A 21,688-nucleotide genomic window follows, 5' to 3' on the forward strand; every position below is an offset into this window, starting at 1 on the left:
CGAGGCGTGGCTCTGGTTGCCGCCCTTCGGCGGATTTAAGCACGTAGCCTCATCGCTCCGCATATGCGGCGGGGTGGACGTGTCGCTTTGCAGAAATTGGACGATCACTAGAATGGGGTGAGAGTCAACTCTCCTCCTCTATACTCCTTCCCTACTTCAGCCACTTCCTTCCACGATTCTCTTGCCCTTCATCTCCGCTCTATCCGCTGACTTCCGAGGAGATTTTCAAGAGCTCTGGAGAGAGCCTCCAGCTGAAATGTCGCTGAAGAGAACTTTCCAGCTAGCGTGGGCAATTATCAGTCGATCCGCGGTTATTCAAATGGTGGTTATTCTGTATTGACCAATATTATGCATACTGATGAACTAGTGGGAATATAATAGCCTAAGTTTCCTTCCTCTCTCAGAGTATCAGTGTTCAAGCTATATCACAATATTGTGCGATCGACGAATAATAATTTTAAATAAATGGGAAGGCCCATAAGTACCCGTCCTGGCCTACACATGGCGGTAGTTGCTTAACAAATTTTACTTTATTAGAAATCATGCAATCTATAAAGTATATCTTTCAAGCTTGAAGACACCACATGGTTAAGTATTTGTTTGACCGCCATCTGTAGTGAGCGTTTTCAGTGAATTTGTGAAAATGGATCAAATTGGTCATCGTTATTTGATACAATACTTTTATTTGAAAGGCCTCAGCCCAACCAATATAAAAGCTCTACTGGGTTCTACTCTGGGTGAGGCAGCTCCTTCGTTTACAACAGTAAAATATTAGGATTACCTTCGTATATTGAAACATCTCATAATATATATTCATACTATATATAATACGCTGCATTAGGGTGCATTTCTAGCGACTATTCATAGTATGAATATAAGTAAAACAGAACATTTTCTCTTGCTAGTATCCTAAACGGGTGGGGGAAAATCATGGGGAAAATATGATCAAGTAATGTATAAAATTATATGCCCCAAGACCAAATGCGAAAGGATACCTATTTTTATTTGATTTTTCTTTCAACAAAAGAAATAAATTTTTTAAAATATTGATTGTATTAGGAGTATATTCTATATTCAAAACCCTTATGCCTATTCGTTGAGTGGTTGCCGTGTTTAATATTTTCTCATCTGTTTTTTTCTTTAACCATGGTCTTGGCATGCAGAAAGTTGAGAAAATATTGTTTTCATATGAAATTTACAGCCAAAATAACGACATTCACAGCAATACTCCTTTTAAATGTACCGATGTGTAAATGGGATCTTTCCGCTAAAATCACAGATTGAATAAATGTGGTGCAAATTTATGAGATGATGAGTCTTTAGTATTGTTATGACAATTGAAACAAAATAAACTAATCAAAGGAAAAAAATATAACCACCTTAAAATAGTGAAATACCATCTGGCCATATGACGTTGGGAGATCTAGCATGTAGATTTAGATTAATGTGTGGTTTTTCGAGGCTTGTCACTTATTAGATAGAATGAGAGATGAGGTAGTATTTGCTAATGCTCGTAACATATGCACATCTTAAGTGAAATTTGATCACTATTGAAACGATACAGATTTGTTATTGGACAAGAAATTATTTCTGATGCATCTAATTAGGTCGCACGTATCAAAACATTGAATTTCTAACCCCGCAATTTTCAAACCCAGACCAATGCAATGAAACTGCGGGAGAAGTCGGGGCGGTAACTTTTTACGTTGTTCTGCAAACTGGTGTCTTAAAAGGAATGAATCCTTGTCCTTGTAGTACTTGAATACCTTGCAAGACTATTTTGTCGATTAAAAGTCATGTCGCTGGCCCTTTGGCTTACGGGTAGTGTTCAAAGACAGGAAATTTCATGCAAGTGGAGATTAGTACAATGGATAGAATTCGTGGAGGCTTCGATAAAAAATACTCGAGGTATTGGCATTTCATTCCTGAAATATTTTTGCACTTGTGATCTGCTCGATTCCGCCTTCCTCACCCCCCCTGTGTTTGTCTTTTACATGTGTTCCTATCCCTTTTCCTTAGATCTATTTCCATCTGTATATATATACATATATATATATATATATATATATATTTTTTTTTAAGGTAATCTACCGGTTAAGGTAGGTTTTTGGATGGACACAACTACCAAACAAATATTTTATTACTCCTAACAAAACACAATATCCATCATCCTACTCTATATCAGGTCCCTCTTCATCTCTGAGTACTTTCTTCCTCCCTTCATCCCGTCCAACATCCCTATCCTGTTCCCTCCCTTTCCTCTTTTGCCCAACATTCTACCCTCTTTCACAGTCTTCAACATCCCACTGCCGGTCAACACCCCCTTCATCCACTTTTCCTGCCTCCAAAGGATTGCTCCCAACAAACCCCTCTCTTCGCCCACCATACCAAGTACTTCCTCATTTGTTTTCTTCTCTGTCCGTTTCACCTTCTCCATTCTTCTCCACACCCACATTTCAAAAGCCTCCAGTCTACGTCTATCCTCCTGCTTCAATGACCACGTTTCCGCGCCGTACATAGCTACGCTCCATATCAAAGTTTTTACGAGTCTTTTCTTAACATCCTTACTCAACGTCCCCGTCATCAACTCCCTCCTCCTTGTGAAAGCCTCTTTGCCTAGCGCAATTCTTCTTCTTACGTCCCTACTACTTTGACCGTGTTGGTCCAAAACACTACCGAGATACGTAAACTGTTCTACCTGCTCTAGTTTTTGCCCTCCTTTTTTAATGTTAAGCTTGGCCTTTTTCTTTCTAGAAAATCGCATAACCTTTGTTTTATTAATATTGATTCTCATCCCATACCTGTCGCACTGAATTTCCAATTCACTCAGCAATGCTTGCAGCCCCTTGGCTGACTGACAAACTAAAGCTTGGTCATCAGCAAACCTAACTGATTTTGCGAATTCCCCACCCACTTTCATTCCTACCTCCAGTTCTTCCCATGCCTCTTTAATCATTTCCCCTGCAAACAGATTGAACAGCAACGGTGATAATGGGCAACCCTGCCTTACACCTCTTCCTAACACTGCCCACTCCCCGTTCCCCACTCGCACCTGAGCAGTCTGAGACATGTACAGGTTGCGGATTAGCCTCCTTTCCCTCCAATCTATTCCTATTTTCTGCAATATACTCATTAGTTTTTCCCAATTCACTCTATCAAACGCTTTTTCGAAATCTACGAAACAGGCAAATACCTCCTGGTTGTGTTCTATATTCCTCTCGATTGATAATCTAATTACTGCAATGGCATCACGCGTACCTCTCCCCTTCCTAAACCCAAACTGATCATCCCCTAAGTAATCATTTGCCCTACTCTCTATCCTTTTGTTTATTATCCTGAGAACAACTTTAGCTGAGTGGAATATCAAACTTATTGTCCTGTAGTCCTCACAATATGTAGCCTTTACCTTTTTCGGAATAGGAACTAAAATTGATCTCACAAAGTCTTCCGGCCAGATTCCTTCCTCATAAATACTACGGATCAGCCCATAGGCCCATCAGTCTCTTCCTCCCACATTTTCCTAAGCTTTTTAAAAGTTCCGCGAGAATGTTATCCACCCCCACGGCCCTATTTAGCTTCCTCTCCCTTAATGCCCTTTCTATCTCATTGCCTTGTATGCCTGGTCCTAAGCTATCTTCCTCTACGTCATATTCTTTTTCAATGTCTAACTTTGTTGGTCTAAGCTCTTTACTATACAGATATATATATATACATATATATATACCTATATATATACATATATATATACATATATCTTTGAAATGGAACGCTCTTCGGCGACGCACAACTACATAGAAACATATATTTAGATTGTTATATATACATATAAACACAAAGAAATTGTGTGTGAAAGAAAGTGTGTGCGGCGTGGGAGGTGAGGGGGATCTCAGCGGTGAGAACCCGCTAGATGGCGATTATCTGGGTTACCCAGGCATTTAAACCGCCCGGGTTGAACCAAGCCCACTGAATGCATCATATAGCTGACTACATATCACCTCCCACCCCTTATTCATTTCCTATTGGTCCCTTACCTCCTTTTTCCTCACCTCTCCCCCGCACATGTCTGCACCGCTCTTCCCCGACAACGCCATTCTGAAGACGACGGCCGAGTCGTCGAAACATCAAAACTACATGTGAGAGTGTCCTTTCTTTGTGTTTCTATGGTTTAAAAATCTAAATCTGTATTTATATATATATGTATAACTTGTGTGAAAGTCTCACGGATGTGAATAATAATGTACGCAAAGATAGCACTATCGAACAAAAACACACAAGAAACAAATTCACACGGCTTCCGAATTTTCTGTTCTGCTTGACATTTTACCTATTTTTTCGTAGTTTTGTTTCAAATTTTCCCCTTATTATATGCATATATTTCTATTATTTATTACGTGTAATATAACATACATATATTTTAAGTGTGATAAAATGAATTTTGACCGTAAATTTAACGATGGTCCTCATATTTAGCTTACTTGAAATGAAAATATTCTTCTCGAAAACTTATGCTGAAGAAGTAGTACTTATAAGGAGAGGCGACCGACAGCAGAGGTCTTTTGCGCCATTAGGGAGGAATGGGAATGGAAGAAGGGTGGAGAGAAACCCGGCGTCGGCATTAGCCTACTCTTAACTAAAGGCACCAAGGGGTCCGCAGTTTAACGTCCCATCTGAAGATCGGCGTACTCACTTAAAGTATTCTCCACGGAGCACCGGAAGTATGAATCGGGATACCACTGAAAAAAATCTGACGCATCCAGGATGCGAATTTTTTAGGGAAGCCAGCATTTTAGCCACAGCAATATCTATATCCCTTCTGAGAATGTTCTTTTTATGTGTTTTTCTATATTTTTGTTGGCTAACACCATTTCACTCCTTCGTATGAATTATTATTCACATCCGTGAGACTTTTGCATTACTCGTAGCATTAGCACACACACAGGCATACACTTACACACATGTTAACAGTTTGATAAATACATTAGCTACTTAACGACTGCTCCATTCAAATTATTGTAACAATTTTGGGGGGAGGATTTCGTGAGATTCCACTGTTGCCGATTTGAAATATTTGAACCAAGTAACCGGCGAAAACAAACAGGAGTAATTAAGTATAAATCCCTGCAAACGTACATCCCTACCCCACGCTAATAGGGAAAAATACACTAATGAAAAAGTGGAAAGCATTGGCAATCTTGCGGTACTTTCATATGTGAAATCTTAATGAAACCAGTCGACCGGCTTATGGTCAGGTTTTATGGGCTATGGGCCAAGTATACACTGCTAATTCTTCTAAGTTCCAACTTAACCGACACAAAATGTTCTATTTCCGCTCAGAGTAGAAATTCATTCTTAATCCTTCTTTAATTCCAACCCAAATCTCTATTCTTTTCCTGTCACCGCCTTCTTTTCTCAACACTCTCCCCTGTATAACACAAAGTAGGCCGTGGATTGGTGGAATACGCTAAATATATACATAGGTCCATTTGTAAAATAGAAAATTCTGCCACAATAAGTTGTCTTGCACAAAACAACCTATTTCATGAAATATCTTCTTCGACCGATGAAAACAACGTCAGAGGAGCATTTAGACCTCCGAGGGTGATCTGTGGAGGGTCCTGCAGTGGAAATATTTTGTGGGTCTAGGGTGGAGTGGGTAGATGCTTAATGTGGGTTGATTTAGATTTTGAATCAACGAGGTAACGTGCCATGGAGTGCAGTCGTGTATGAACTGCCCAATCACGACGCTGTGTAGTCAGGGTCGATATTCAATCGAATACTTTCCAACAGATTCAGGATGCCCCATTTTATTTCCTTCTATTCCTCATTTAGAGACCTGGACATCGTAAAACTGCGTGGCACTGGCGCAGAAGGTGCTCTTTGGCGAAAGGTTTCTTCGCTGGAAAACTTGGTCGATGCGTGGAGGGAAGTAAGTCAGCAGAAGCGCCCACCTGGCTGCCTGCGGTTGCTTCCCTGCGATGCAAATTTTAATGAACATTCGCGTTAATTAGTCTTGAATAAAAATTTTAATATAAGTAGCATCATATTTCATGGTGCGATAAATGGCAAAAGGAACTGAATATTAATTGCCAAAAAAATATTTCATATGAGTATAAAGTACACATACCGAAAACAAAATATTATAGCATGGCAAACCTCTTTTTCTTAAGTAATAAAACATAATCAAGCTTAATTAGTTTTTAAAATTACGATAGATATGATAATTTCATGTTTTGATCTATAGCATCCTTACTTTGGCTTTTTTTCATTTATTTTAAATTAGAAACAATCAAAAGTGTAAGCTACGTAGAAATGTTCACCATTTTTTTCTCCATTAATCTATGTTTTCGTAAAATAGCGAACAGCATTAATGCAAACTTTTATTTAGACGATGTAATAGTTACAATCAGTAATTTGATTATAGACACAAATTCCATTCGCCAATATTTCAATATTTTATAATCAACTTCTGCCTGGTATTATCTGCTGCATTGGTAATATCTATTTACGCGTTCGATGTGTGGGTTTTCCGCCATTGATCCTCGAAAATTTTAATCATAGATTTAGATATAACTAATGGAAAAAGATGTCGGAAGGCTCATTTACAAAATTTTAGAAAAAAATACTCTCACGAAACAAATTAAAACAGCTTTTGTTACGCACTTGGACACCTAGTGCAAATTTGGAAACTGGTACGTGAAAACTCATTGCTCATTTTTAACAAAAATTTGAGTTAATCTCACGTTATTGTCTTTGATACCTTCGATAATTACGAGCACATGGGAAATATCGAAGCTGCAAACATGAAAAACAAACGCCAGGAGGAGTAGCTACGCGGTTACATACTATGTCACCGTTTCCAAGCAATTTAATTGCGCCTTACTCAGAGAAAGTGCGAATAATTAGAAAGCCCTGCCTTCTCTGCGCTCCTTCCTGCCCTCCATTCCCTTAGGCCTCCCCTCGCAGCCACGCACATCTGAAATCAAGCTGGCGAGTTCCACCACGATTTACGATGCCTATAAATATACTCTTCAATGCGCCTTTCCGGGCATATTTTGTGCATTATCACCAACGCTATTAAATCTTTCCCGGCCCCATCAATAATTTTCCCAACAGCGGCCGCAATTGTTGTCTTTTCTCACTTCACATTTCCTTCCCTTCACCTTTCCACCCACTGCAACAATTTCACTATTCCTCCAGAAACTTTCTAAATCCTCGCATTGTATTCTTCATTCTGTCGCCCTATTTGTTTCCCTCTTCGGTTTAATTATTTGCCCCTTCACTACTTCTACCTACACTCACATTCTTTCATTTCTTCTATTCTCCTATTCTCCAAAAAATCTTTTCACTGAAATTTGCTTGCTTCTTTTCTTCCTATTTACTGTTACTATAATTTTGTTTGCGACATTCGATATCTCATATTTACATGTCTTTATCTTTATTTTACTCTACCCGTCTCCTTGGACTAACTCGTAATTGTACCTCATGCATCCAGGCACTCCTTTTTTGTCCAAGTTAATGTTTATAGATACCATTTCCCCACCCGTCTCCCCATTATTATCATCCTGAATCTGACGTTACACTTTATTAATATTACGATACGATAACGCGCACCTTATGTATAACGCGCACCCAGAACTTCGTAGTTATCATGAATTTGTATTGATACCGCGCGCCCAGAGCTTTATATTTATCTTGAACGCGTATAGATGCCGCGCATCTGTATACCTGTACATATATATTCGCGTAATAATTGTATATATTGTGTGAAAAATACCTCTATATCCATGCACTAATAGATGGTAACAACTAATGCATACATGAAATCATAATTTCCTGTAGCTATATCTACCATAAGTATACCGAAGATGAGAGCCAGGCGATTGAAATTAATTCCAAACAACAGAAGGATCAAAAAATAAACAATATTTACCCGCCAACACAATATGCCGCCTTATTGCTTTTTCGCTTAGATTCGTAAGTCGAAACGAGACATAGGTTTGTGTGCCCTTTCATTTGATATACAAATTAACTTTCAGCAAACCAAATATAAAAAAATAAGAGAACTAATGAAATAGAATTTTCTTGTTTTGTTTGCTACGCTTTGTTAGTGTCGGCAATGAGCTGCCCTAGACACCCTCCAGGTTCTAAGAAAGTGCCGCCTACATGGTGATAATTTTAAACCTGAATTGAGTTAAGCATGTTTAATATAGAATTTTCTCAAGAAATACTATATTAAAAATGACAAAGTGCCCATGGAGAAGAAAATCGTGTATAGTGATGTATAAGCTAGAAGTCATCGATTCCGCGAAAGGAAAAGGAAACCGCAAGGCTGCCAGGATTTACACATTAATAAATCTTTTAAATCAGTGTTACCTTCTAGTCGGGAAAAGTGGATAATGTGTGGTATGAAGGACTACACAGAATCGGGAAGGATTAAAAGTGTCGAATGAAGAAATAAGCCGGTGTATCCTGGAAAGTTGGCAGAATGTCAGATTGATTTGCATAAAAAATGGATTGAAAAATCTTTAGGCAGTTTTTCAACGCCAGTGGTGGAAGATGATGAAGAGTTAACTTCGAAGAGTGAACTTGGTGATGTGCCTGAAGAGATAATAAATGTACTTAATTAATTTAATTGAGATTCAGCCTCTACCTATCCTATCATATATTTATACGTAGATAGATAGATAGTTAGAGGTCTTTATTTTATACGTACGGGTATATAATACGACGTACTCTACATATACGTGAAGTGCTATTCATTAGAATAAAGAATAAGTTTTGTATTAGGATATGTTTCTTCTTTTTCTAATGGATTTAAGAGATAAAATAACTAACAGTAGCAGACGTGTATAAAATGGAATGCAATTAGATAGGCATGCTTCCAGACTAATTTGTTTTTGCGAGACTCTTCTTTAAATTATTTTCATCGTCATCGGTTGTGTTCCCGAATTCCGGGGATCCCGGTTGAATCATTCAGAGAAGCCGAAAGCTATCGTGTCTTCAACAGGAAATGTTTATTTTCTCTAAGCTCAGCAATTTGAAATATTGGGACCTACCAAATTCCAAATAAAATTTAATGATTTATTGCCAAGAGTAACATATTTTCCAAGACTGTAATTTAAAACGGTTTCAGTTATTTCTTTGAATTAGCACCAGAATTCATGTTTTTAAACTAAATTAAATTTAACGCTACAGTAATCAATAATTTAAGACCATTGTACATAAACTAAAGTTGCACAACAATTTAATCACATGTGTAATGCACGCACTTTGGGGGTTCATGGTTACAGTGGGGGAATAATAATGAGGTACAAGAAATTTGTTGGATACGTAAATAAGTCAAGAATTAGTTTTGCGCAGGTTGGGTGCATCTCGGTCACACAGACTACCCGATTATCTCTCATGAGGCAGTTTTCTATAGTGATTCATGTTTGTGGGTATTATAATTATTATTGACATTATCCTGCTTAAGGTAGGCTGGGATGGAAACACAGCGAACAGTTGTAAATTCCTCTCCCACACCCAACAAAGCACAGCCAGAGATACGACACGACAATCAATCATTCTGCAATTCCGCATTCATTCTACCTCCCTTCAGTCCAACATGTCTTGTCTGTTCTTACCCCTTGCCCTTGCTTGCCCAACGTTTTATCCCATTTCATATCAAAACGCTTTGCAACATAATTCCTGTCTCCTCATGATTTCTCCCAACAATCCCCTCACCTCCCCCATCACGCTAAGCACTTTCTCATTTGTTTTCCTTTCAGTCCACTTCACCTTTTCCATCCTTCTCCACGGCCACATTTCTAAAGCCTCCAAATCCACACCTATCACCTTGCTCTAACAAACATTTTTCCACGTCGTGCAAAACCATGCTGCATAGCAAAGATTTCACCAGCCTTTTGCTACCGTCCTCACTCAGAAGTCCCTGTCATTAATTCCCTCCTCCTTGCGGAAGCTTCCTTGCCTAACGCACATCCTCTTCTTATTTCCCTGCTTCCTGGACCATCTCGGTAGTATAAAAGCAGCCAGGGTAGGTTAACTACTCTGCCGGCTATACTTTTTCTTCTCATATCTTAACGTATAAACTGGTCTTCCTCTTTTTCGAAAACCGCATAACCTACGTTTTTCGACATTAATTTTTGTCTCATACACTGATTATGATCACAGATTTTCTACTAGGCTCAGAAACGGGCGTAATTCCTCGCCTGATTGGCTAACCAAAGCTTGTTCATTCGAAAACCTAACTGATTCAATGAATTCCCTTCTTGAATATCTCCTTTTTGAAATGTTCTCATTTTTATTCTAATATACCCATTTCCCTGTCCTCACTTATAATTTTCTCAACAGCCTACTAGTACTCTTTTATTTCGTCCCCATGAATGTCTCTACACTCCATTTCCTTACCATATTTATTCTCTTTTATCTGCCCATTGTTTTGGTACTAAATCATGATCTGATTCCGCATTCATTTTCGGAAAATTCTGGGAATTAATCGCACTGTTCTACGTTTCGTTGTGTTCACTGAAACTATGTTTCAGTCTAACTAATATCTCTAAATCCCCAGCCATTTTCCATGCATGCATTGGGACAGGCTCTTTAGCTTTGTAGCTAACTGTAGAAGTACTTCCTCCAAGCTATGTAATTATTGTCATGAAAGCGCTAGAGAAGAGTTACATGACTCATCAATACCGGCAGGAGATTAATGATATAGATATCGACCCGCGAAATAATGAATCTGATAGAAACGCATAATTTCAGCACACAGGTATTCTGAAATTAAATTGTACATGTACATAACATACATGTATATACATGTACATGTATCTCCAGTTGCGGATCAAGTGGCGGTGGAGGTTTTTAATAGCCTTGCAATTAGTTCTCATGCTTTGACTCTTAAGGTCGGCATTTTTCTCAAATCTACGGAAATAATAAATGTAATTCAGATAACAAATTCATGACAAATAGATTTAAATACATAGATGAAATTCTCTGCCATTGGACTGTAACCAACCGACAGTTATTTTCCTTTCTCAGCCACCTGAATTCACTGCAACTGTACATTACATTTTTGATAGAGAAAAATCACGGTGGATCTATCAATTTCCTCAACTTATCTATCTCTATCACGAGTCATACGCATTAATCCAGTGTGGATAAGAAACCTACTCATACAGGAAACACCATTCCTAACGATTCCTTACACCTCTGGTCACACAAGCAAGCCACCCTTCAATCAATATTCCATCGCTTTATAAACATAAATTCAAAGAACTGCGAGAAATATGGCGACAGGTACTTCAATGGAGTCATCACGTGATGTGCACTACCGAAATACAGATATTTTATTTGGTAAAAATCAATCGCTTCGACTACAACCCGGATCCCTCAGTTTCCGGCCGAGTGCTTCAACCAGGTCAAGTGGAATGATTTTTCCACTGAAACTTCGGCATATCGCTCCACATCAGTAGACGCCGTTCTATTAACGGTCGCGGCATTCCCCGAAAGTTCTTTGAATTAGGCAAAAGGAAAACAACCTTGTTAATAAACGTTGAATACAACACCGTGACCTTTGACGCAATGCGCACGAATGCGATTTCTTGCGGCATTGAATGTGTGCTAATTCGTGTAAAATCGGACGGGAGTTGCTCTTGTTTTACTTTTGCAGAGCATCATGACCCCCGAGGGTGTAAAAACTCCGCCTGTACGGTATTCTGGCATCTATTGAATGCCTGGGTGATGGTATTATCCTTCTCTGAGTGAGGTGAAGCAGAGACTCATTGCAAATGGCAATAGCATTAGTTCTACTTCCGCAGTCGCGTGTAATGGGAGAAGAGTCAAGAGCGCTGCTCTTGGTTTTTTCCTCGTGCAAGAATGCTGCTTGATATATGCTCGTTGGTGGAGAAAAAGGGAGCAGCCAGTCCTGGGAAGGCTTTTCGATGCATACTGAAAACAATTTATTTATTTAACGACTTATTATTGAAATATTCAATTGTTCCCGGCTCAACTTTGTGGGAATTCATGTTTATTAAATGAAGAATACAATGTATCTTTCCACTGTCCTTAATTCACGTACAACTAGTTTCAACGCTTTTGGACAGCGGAAAGATACATTGTATTCTTCATTCTTAGACTTATCATTGGGTTGAGATTTAGACTCCCCATTCTCCCACCTAACCCCTGCACGTGATAATAAAGACAATTACAAACATCCATGCCCTAGGTGGATCAAAATCCACCCAGGCGGGAATCGGATCCGCGACTTCTGGGTCGGAAGGCCAGGACGTTGCCTCGGGGCTCACTTCGCACGTATCGGCGGCCATACTGATCAGCTTAATGGGAAATGTGACATATGTGAACGCGACTCCCGAAGACTTGGAGTGTTGGAGAACCACAGAGCGAGTCCTCCTTCCCCGGAAATGGAAAACCCGTTCTTCCGGGTGGGCATCGAACCGAGCTCTCCTGTGAATGCAAAAGCCAGGGAGCTTCCGGCGGAGATGGAAGCAGCGGGCATTTCAGAGGAGTTTTCCAAGGATGGGGAGATGCAAAGGGTTTGGGGAAACTGGTGAGAAGCGGGGGGATGAAGCTGGTACTATCGGCAACAGGGGTAATACGGATGACGGTGGAAAAGAGTACTCCGTCGTACGTGGCAGTCAAAGTGCACGGGTCATTTGAGGACGCAATAAGATTGATGCGACGGGGAAGGGAGTGGGCTCTGGCGGGACTGCAACGCAGAGCCGACCAATGGTCAGTATCGCCAACGTAATTCAGCGGCAAAACCAGGTGGAAAGTGGAGGAGGGGGAACTCATGTAGACGGGGCACGCCAAGACACCCGCGTGTAAATCGGCAGGTGGAGTGGAGAAGGTGGCGTCGGGGACATCGGCGGGTGGGGGGGGGGCTACTTTATATTTCCAAGAATTAATCGACCAAGATGGAGAGCCCATCAGCTAATTAGATGAACGAACGGCTCGCGGCTTATTGTTAATATGAGTGCATTACATTGAAGACGTCGGGTCAATAAAAAATGAACAATTGAGGATTGAATTCCGCCACCGGAATATATACTTTCATGTAACGTTTCCAGAATTTTTTTAAGAAAACTAACAGAATGGCATATTTGACACATGCATTTTTTAGTGAATGATTGAGCATACCTATTCTGCTTGGCTATTGAAATCAAATATTCTTTGTTGAGGTAAGAATCGGCTCATGGTGTAAGACAGCTTCTTAAACTCTAAATGAGTACTTTCAGGTAAGTTTATTTCAGCTAAGAATAGGTTGTCTTTCTTCCAAATGAATTATTTGAGAACTGAATAAATCATATTTCAAAACGGTATGGAAAGTTAACCTCGACTCAATGATAATCTTCCCTGCTTTTAAGCCAGAAAAATTATAAGCACTGCTTAAATATACCTTAGCATATAACTTGGACGTTTAAAACACTCATATTTAAATTTTACATTAATACTGAGATGGTTAAAAGCACACAAACTTCATACTTAATTTAAAAATGTAATGCTTAAAATAATTTTTAAAAAGTTAGGCTTTTGTTAATGTTCAAAATGTTATGTTATTTAAAAATGTAATGTTATGTTATCACATCAATGTAATATCTTGCAAGATTTTTCCCACCTCTCCAGGATTGGAATAGTGAGACTAGTCCTGACTATTAGAATATAATTCTTACTAAATAATTTAAAATTCACAGGAGAGTAGAAGTAGCTTTATTTGAGGCGACTGACATTCCTGATGTCATTTGCACCATCAGGGATGGGTGGGAAAGGAGGAAGGGTGGAGAGAAGGGCACCAAGGGGTCCTCAATTTAACGTCCCATCCGACAGACGCCATGCTCACTTAAATGCTCTCCACAAAGCACCATAAGTATGGATCAGGATACTATTGAAAAAAATGTGCCGCATCCAGGATTCGAGTCCTGACTCTCTGGGTTAGAAAACATTACATTAGCCACTGCACCATTCTGATTCCCATATCCTTTCACAGGAGAGCTTTTCAATATATTACATGGGTCCCACATTTCATAGTAGTTTCCTTCTATGCAAATTTCTACCAGCCTAAATCTAATGGGTACTATACTCTATCAACATCATTCAATACTACATTTCACACACTACTAAAGTGACATTTTTTCAAAATCAAAAGATTACCTTAACAATCCTCCAAATGACCCAAATTCCCTACATCCACTGGAAGAGGGAGAGTAGATCCAATACTTATATGAATGTATAAAGACAATTCTCAGACATCATTAATAACACAAGAATAACAAAGGGAACAAGTAGTAACAATTCACGCCTAAAAAATACATAAATGATACATATATGTCCAGTTAAATGTTTAGTTGACTATATCTTCACAGATGAAACATTTTTGTTGTAACATTGCATAGTAATGGATATCAAAGTAGGCATCACAGAAGGCTGAGTACAAACCAATATTGCTAAATATTTGAGAGTTTCTACTCCTTTCCAAGAACAATTTAATTAAATACCATTAAATCAAAATATAAGTAAGTGAAAACCAAATAATGAAATGATTCAATATCATTTAGATAGATTTTTTGTTATTTCAACCAAAATATTTTCAACTCGAGTCACATGTATGAAACACATTTTATGCTACAGCATTTTAAATTGTAAGTGATAACCACTGTAAAACTCTTATTGTAACTTCCTCGTGTGACAGACAGAAATGGCAGTATTAATACATAATTCACTTCAAAATCAAATGCCAGGACAGCTAATGTAGAATGATGAAATTAAGAGAGGTAAATTTTTCATTATTTTCATGCTGAAACAATACTGGTTGTGGGACTTCATAAATCAAGATGCATTAATAAACAAACAATTTGAAATGAAATCTTATTTGATATGAGCCTTTAATTGAATTGAATGTATATATAAAACCAATCTTCATCAAGGTTGATGTATCAGTCTTGATTTTATGAGAAAAATTGACAAAACAAGAAGGTAAATAATGTATCTCTCTATCATATCCATGCATATCCCATGATGACCACCACATTAGTCACAATTTAGCAATGAAACCTACCTTGATGGTCCCAGATAAAACCTCTCGTCACTTCCCTTCCTACAGAGAGAACAAAGTATTCCTGGCAACTGTAACCACCAATTCTGTCACTTTGTATTGACGACCCTCGCCCCTATGCCCAATCATGGACACATCAATCAACCTATCCTTTCAGTCACACATGCTGTTTTTATTCATACAGTCACTCCAGTAATTTCTGACAAACCAAATGTGCATCCAAAAGTGACTGGAATGCGGCAGGATGCTGCTGCAGCTCAATGCATCATTATATGAAAGGGTGAGCTATCAACTCATGCACCAATAGGGTAGCCACAATCTTTTTTACTATTATTACAACATAATATTTTTTAAATCAAAGCTTTATTTTCTTAAAAATGACAAATATTTAAGCAACTATTATATAGTCCTTAGCTTAGAATTGGGGCCTTTTCAAGAATTTGATAATGACATCACCTGGCCATGTGATTGACATGTATCATGAAACTGTGACAAATGATTAGTGCACTACAGTAAGTAAATTAGGAGAAAATAATGTGCATGAGACCAGAGGCTAGGATTTATGAGGCAGCTGTTCAAGAAATATTTAATACTTGATATCACAATGAAAAACTTCAGTGTTATCAATGCTATTTCAAAACAATCCTTGTCAAAGAAATTAACTAAAACACTGAGACACCTCTACAGATTAAAGGCACTGAGCATCTAAATACGCTCCTTGCCTTGGTTGTTATATTTATCAGCTGGTCGAAACTATGGACCTTGCACATAGCCATGCAAGTCCACACAAAATCCAAGGAAGAGAGTTCAATATTAAATGTACAAAAGAGGAAATCTTATTACTCCCGGCACAATTATGAAATAGAATCGACTTTCATTACCAAGATCTTTATTTCACCAACCACTTCCACTATTTTGAAATTGGTAATTTAATAACTGCTCTAAATTCTCGGCCAATGTGCCATTACTCAAGTGCTGAAATTCATTATTGTTTGCATGTACCTTAAATGTATCCCTATATTGAGCATAATAGAGGCAATTATATATGTCAGCCACATATATTACCCTAATTCATGAGCATTCCTTATTGAGGGTAAAATAATTATGCTTATTCAATCAATGAGTTTCAGGGCCAGATCTGAATAATAATGACATGGAGCATAGAGCTTCAATCTGTAAATCAAAGGCTTTCACTACTGATTGATTCTCATAACTCTTGCTTTAGTTTATGACTCTTATGAAGACAATTAAATTAGATGACTCTTAGGAAGAAAAATTTAGATTTACTTTGGCACCATCACTAGCATCACAATGGTTTAACTTTATAGCATGTAATTATGATAACATAATTACTTACTATAAAGTCCATATATGTTGCAATATGTGGTACATAATAAGTACTATTCATTTAATAAATATGCATGAAAGTTTAGCACAAATGTGTTTTCAATGACCCTAAGTATGCAATTCCTAACTTCTTCCAAATTGAACTGCAAATATATCGCTAAAGCTGGTTCTAAAAAAACATGCTTGCCAGTAAAAATAATATCTCCATTTTCTCACCTTGACAACTTAACCTAGTAAAGTAAACTTTCCTAAAAGTAAAATGTAAATCTTAAACTTTACTTAAGCTGAAACTGTCCTGAAAATGGCAGCCACATTCAAGAACGATGTCATCAACTGAGATTGATTTTTTGCTGAAAAAAAACTTTGATGCAAGCAGCGCACGTATAACCACATGAAAAAAATTTGCCATTGATCTCCTGTTAGTGATGCATTAGTAAACTCTGAAAGACTAACACCTTTCTTCTCCTCAATCACTTGAACTTAACGGAGATCAATGAAGTCCACTCCAATTTCTCACCAAAATTGCCCGAGCAACTACAGGGCCTATTCCAGAAATACGACGGTAGGCTGAAGAGTAATGCACACATGCTTGGAGAGCGCGAACAAAAACAAAGAGCAATATCGGGTCAAAACTACACTTAAGTGCAATTTTTAAGTTTCAAAATCATATATTTATTTTTCAACATAGTCACCGCTAATGCTAACACTTTTCTCCTAGCGTGTAACAATTTTTTTTATTCCATCACTGAAAAACTCTTCCCACTTTTCTCGAATCCACGCCTTGACAGCTGCCTTCACCTCATCGTCCGAGGCATGACGATTTTCTTGAGATGTCTCTCGAGTTGAGAAAAAAAATAAAAATCGCAACGCGCAAGATTGGGGTAATGAGAAGGGTGTGGAATCGGTTCAAATTTCAGGTTTCGCAGAGCCTCTCCAGTTGCGCGCGAGGATGTCGAAGGTATTTATGAGTCTGTATATACTGAGAAGAATTAACCGTTGCCCCTCGTTTCAGTAAATCGATCAAGGGTGGCGGGTTCGATTCCACTAAGGTAGGTTTCCTCCTCCATCTATGGCTTGAGTTTCTGTAAATGTGATCATTGTTATCATTGATAATAGTCCGATGTAAAGGCCAAAATTTGCAGTTTTCGGATTAATGCTAAATAAATAATTAAAAATAAATTATTGCACACATTTATTTTAACCAACAATTAAGAATTTTTTAATGGAATAAACAAAATTATATGGTTTTCAGTAATCGTTAAAATATATACTGCTACGTTCAGTCGATAAAAAGACCAAGATGAAAATTTATGAACCCCGAAGAAGTTAATGCCTTAAATATTTGCGAAAGTTTTGATGAAGAAGACGAAAAAGGATACAGGTCATATTTATTTTCCGGAGTCGAAAATTGATTGATAAGGTGTGACATCACAATTTTCCGGTAGCTTCTCAAAGGTAAATAAACCTCGAAATAGTATCACTTCAACTTTAATGTAAAATTAGAAATTCCATTTATCTTCTTATTATCTTATGCTCTCTGTGGGCCAATCAAGGATTCCCGACCCGTATACTGCCTTCGTCTAAAACCCGAGAACGAAAAAGTGATAAATCTATGCTAAAAAAAATATCTCGACCCCCTCTTTTAAGCTCACTTTTATAAAATTTGTGAGCTAGACTCGATACAAAGATCGGGTTTACGGAATGAGGGCCTCCCAACTTTTACCCATATTCTAGCAAAAGGTTTACTCACCACAATCAAAGCGCCCGAAAATAACCGAAAAATGTCGGGTAACTTCGCGAAAGTCGTCGATTAAATCCTCGCGTAACGTAAAATTTGTTCTGAGAAGGGCATTTGTTAATCCTAATGTGAGTACATTGAAAGGTATCAAATCATCAATCGAACATAAAACGAAAACCCGCGTCGGCGTGACCAGTACTTGCCTAATTCTGTAGTCTTCACCGATCACATCTTACGAATGAAAACGTTTTGTCGCGACGGTAATTACTGAGAAAACATTGGAAGCACCCCGGTGGCCGGAGTAACAGATGGTCCTTATCTTCAAACGGATCGAGTTCCACGGATTTCACGTAATCCTCCTATGATCTGACCCGGCCGCCCCAATCCCATAAAACAGGCGGGCTCTCTCTGTTTCAGATACAGGAGTCTCCCCTCGTGCTGGGGAAAGGGAAGGTAGGATCACACGAGGGACGTTTTCACCTTCGCAGAGAAGCGACGGGACGTCTTGCCAAAGAAATCTTTTTACGACCACGAGTTCCGACTGTTTAGCCCTTCCGCACCCTACCTTCTATTTTCGCCGTGAAATGTTTGAAGAGCTATGGTCAGGGACGAGAACATTGAATGTTTAGCAGATTCAGCGGATGGCGGTGGATTAGAAAAACTCTGTGGCGGTACAATAGGCTGGTTGCGTAAGCAATGAATTGGCCTTCTTGGATTTCCGTCAAAAGTTTTCTTTTTCCTTTCTGACCACTCTACCGTTCCCACTCTTCTCCACACCTACACAATCGATCACGCCCTACAAAAGTTTCCAATCTCCGCCCATCATATTGCTTCAATGGCCATGTTTCCGCGTCCTAAATAACAACGCTCCATATCAGAGTTTTGATTAGCCTTTCCTCGACATGCTTACTCAACGCACCCGCCATCAATTCCTTCCTCCTTTCGAAAGCTTCTTTGCCTAATGCAATTCCACTCCTTTGACCATTTTAGTCCAAAACACACCCGAGATTGTTAAGCTGTCCCACCTGTCCTCCTTGTTAAAACTTCTTCTTGGCCGTTCCCTTTCTAGAAAACCACAACACCATTGTTTTATTTACATTTATTCTCATCCCGTTTATATCGCACTGACTTTCCAGTGCACTCCGCAATGCTTGCAACCCCTTTGTTGACTGACAAACTATAGTTTGATTGTCTGCAAATTACTTCGTCCGATTGTTTGATCGACCCATATCACAAATTACCCACCAACTTTCCCATCTCCAGTTCCTCCCATTCCTCTTCAGTATTTCCTCCACGTGTAAATTGCAAAGCACAGTCGATGATGAACACCCGTCTTACTCCTCTCCCAAGCACTGTCCATCCAGACTATGCATTCGCCACTCGCACTTGAGCTGTCTATGACATACAGGCTGCGCATGTTTACAGGTTGCGGATAAGTCTCCGATCCCTCGAATATACTCCCATTTTCTGCAATACATTTATTAATTTTACCTAATTCACTCTGTCGAACTCCTTTTCAAAATCTACAAAACAGACAATTAATTCCTGATTTTTTTCTAAATTCCAGTCTATTAGCGTCCTAATCACTGCAACTGCAACGCGTGCACCTTCTCAGTAAGTTCATACCATTTTCCCTGCTCTCCATTCGCTTGTAGATGATCTTGAAAACCATTTAGCCGCATGAGAAATCAGAGTTATCGTTCTATAGCCCCCACTGCCTTTCCCGTTTTTGGAATTAGAGCTAACACCGATCTGACTAAGTCTTCCGATCAAATTCCTCTCTCAGAAATGCTTAGAATTAGTCCATGAAAAGTCTCGCTCCCCACGGTCTTATTTGATTTCGATTCCCTCAAAGCCCTTTCTATCTCGCCAAAGATTTAGCCAGGACGCTGGTCAAATTTCTTCGCCATATAGATCCTCATTGAATTCCTTCCATCACTTTTGGGTATTTTCTTGTTCAACTAAGATTTTTCCTTACTTATTTCCGATTGTCGGCAAATATTTGCCCTTTTTACTTCCTGACAGGTTTTAACCTTCCTGTGTAGCGCACCCTTCCTCAGTAGATTTGCCTATATCCTCGCACTGCCTTGACCACCACGCTTCTTTTCCAATCATAGCGGTCGTAATCCATGGTTTTCCTGTTCTTTTTCCATTTACGTTTCCGATCGTATTGCTCAAGGCCCTCGATATGCCTTTTTTGATATATTCCCATTTTTCTCCTAAGGTGCCAGTCTCTCTTGCCTCCTCACTCATGATTTTCTCTTCATCCTTCTGATACTCCTTCCTTTTCCACCCAATCGCTTCTTCTACGTTTCATTTCCAAGGCCGACTTCCTTATTTGATCTTTTTCAATCGGAAGCTGCACTCCATAATTACTGAATTGTAATCCGAGTTCGTATTTTCGCCCCCGGGAACTGTGCGAAATGATCACGTCGTGGATTCAATCTCATTAATATGCCTATCGTATGAATTAATATAAATAATTAAGATCACTTACCAAAGCACGAAGAAAGAATCAAAGACTTCGCGTTGAAGAATTTGCTGTGCCGATTAATTTCGCTACACTGTAGCATCATCTTTGTAATGCAGTCTTTGATTCTTTCTTCGTACTTGACGAATTGGATTTCCACTAAGTATCGGCCTCAGCCATCTCCCAAGTCAAGAGCACTTCCCGTCACTTGCCTCAATAGCTTTGTTCACTGGGCACCATTATTCCAGTGGTTATCCCAGTAGGTCGGATGCCTTCACAGTCACCTTTCCAATTAGAAGACAGTGGATCACCTTTCGTCAGAGTCCCGCCCTTCAACCAAACCAGGAGCATTACCGTTGCCTCCGTCCGCACCGCTCCATGTGCCATCATTACGCACTACCCCTTCTACCAAGTCAAGTTTCTAGTCCATGAGGAGGGGGTTGATTCGCTTGCCAACAACTGGAATAATAGTTATGCCCAGCAATAAAAATTGAAAACGTTTTTTCAAGTAATAATCACGTATAAAGTTTGATTTTACCATAAATTAAAGTGCTTGACCTTTTGAGAACCACACGGAAATGGAATTCGATGTGGATTCCTTCGGATTGATCAGCCCATCCATTAAAGCAAATTAATCGTGTATCTAATTATTATGATTGCTATTATTCAATGTGTCTTAATTAAGGTTGAATTTAATTATTGCTAGCTGCAATTATTCAGTATATTATGTTATTAATTTAATGTCCTTTTTCTTCCATGTTTTGCCTGGATTAACTCTTATCACGGCAAAGAGACTCGCAAATAAATCTGAAAGCCATGAGAAAAACTCGCGGGCCCATTTATTGTCAAATATATAATTTACCTTTGAATAGCATATAGTTTTTTATGGCCAAAGCATTTGGATATCACAGACTTCTAATGCCTAAGTAGCAAGAGTAACTTCGATAATTTACTTCAATGTATGACATAACACTGTCATAAAAATTTCCAGATTCATTAGAGGAAAACGTGTACCAGACCTATTCAAGCAATTAAGGTATTCTATTTTCTTTGAAAATATGTTTTA

General features: G+C 38.8%; 1 protein-coding gene across 3 annotated transcripts in view; it reads right to left on the reverse strand.

Moving 5' to 3' along the window:
• Shal (Potassium voltage-gated channel protein Shal) overlaps positions 1-21,688 on the reverse strand; it is a 456,388-nt gene that overhangs the window by 362,868 nt on the left and 71,832 nt on the right. The gene's annotated exons all lie outside the window — the stretch shown is intronic.

The sequence above is a fragment of the Hetaerina americana genome, unplaced genomic scaffold (assembly GCF_022747635.1).
Source record: "Hetaerina americana unplaced genomic scaffold, ioHetAmer1.1.p SCAF_23, whole genome shotgun sequence".
In the NCBI taxonomy this organism is placed as follows: Eukaryota; Metazoa; Arthropoda; class Insecta; order Odonata; family Calopterygidae; genus Hetaerina; species Hetaerina americana.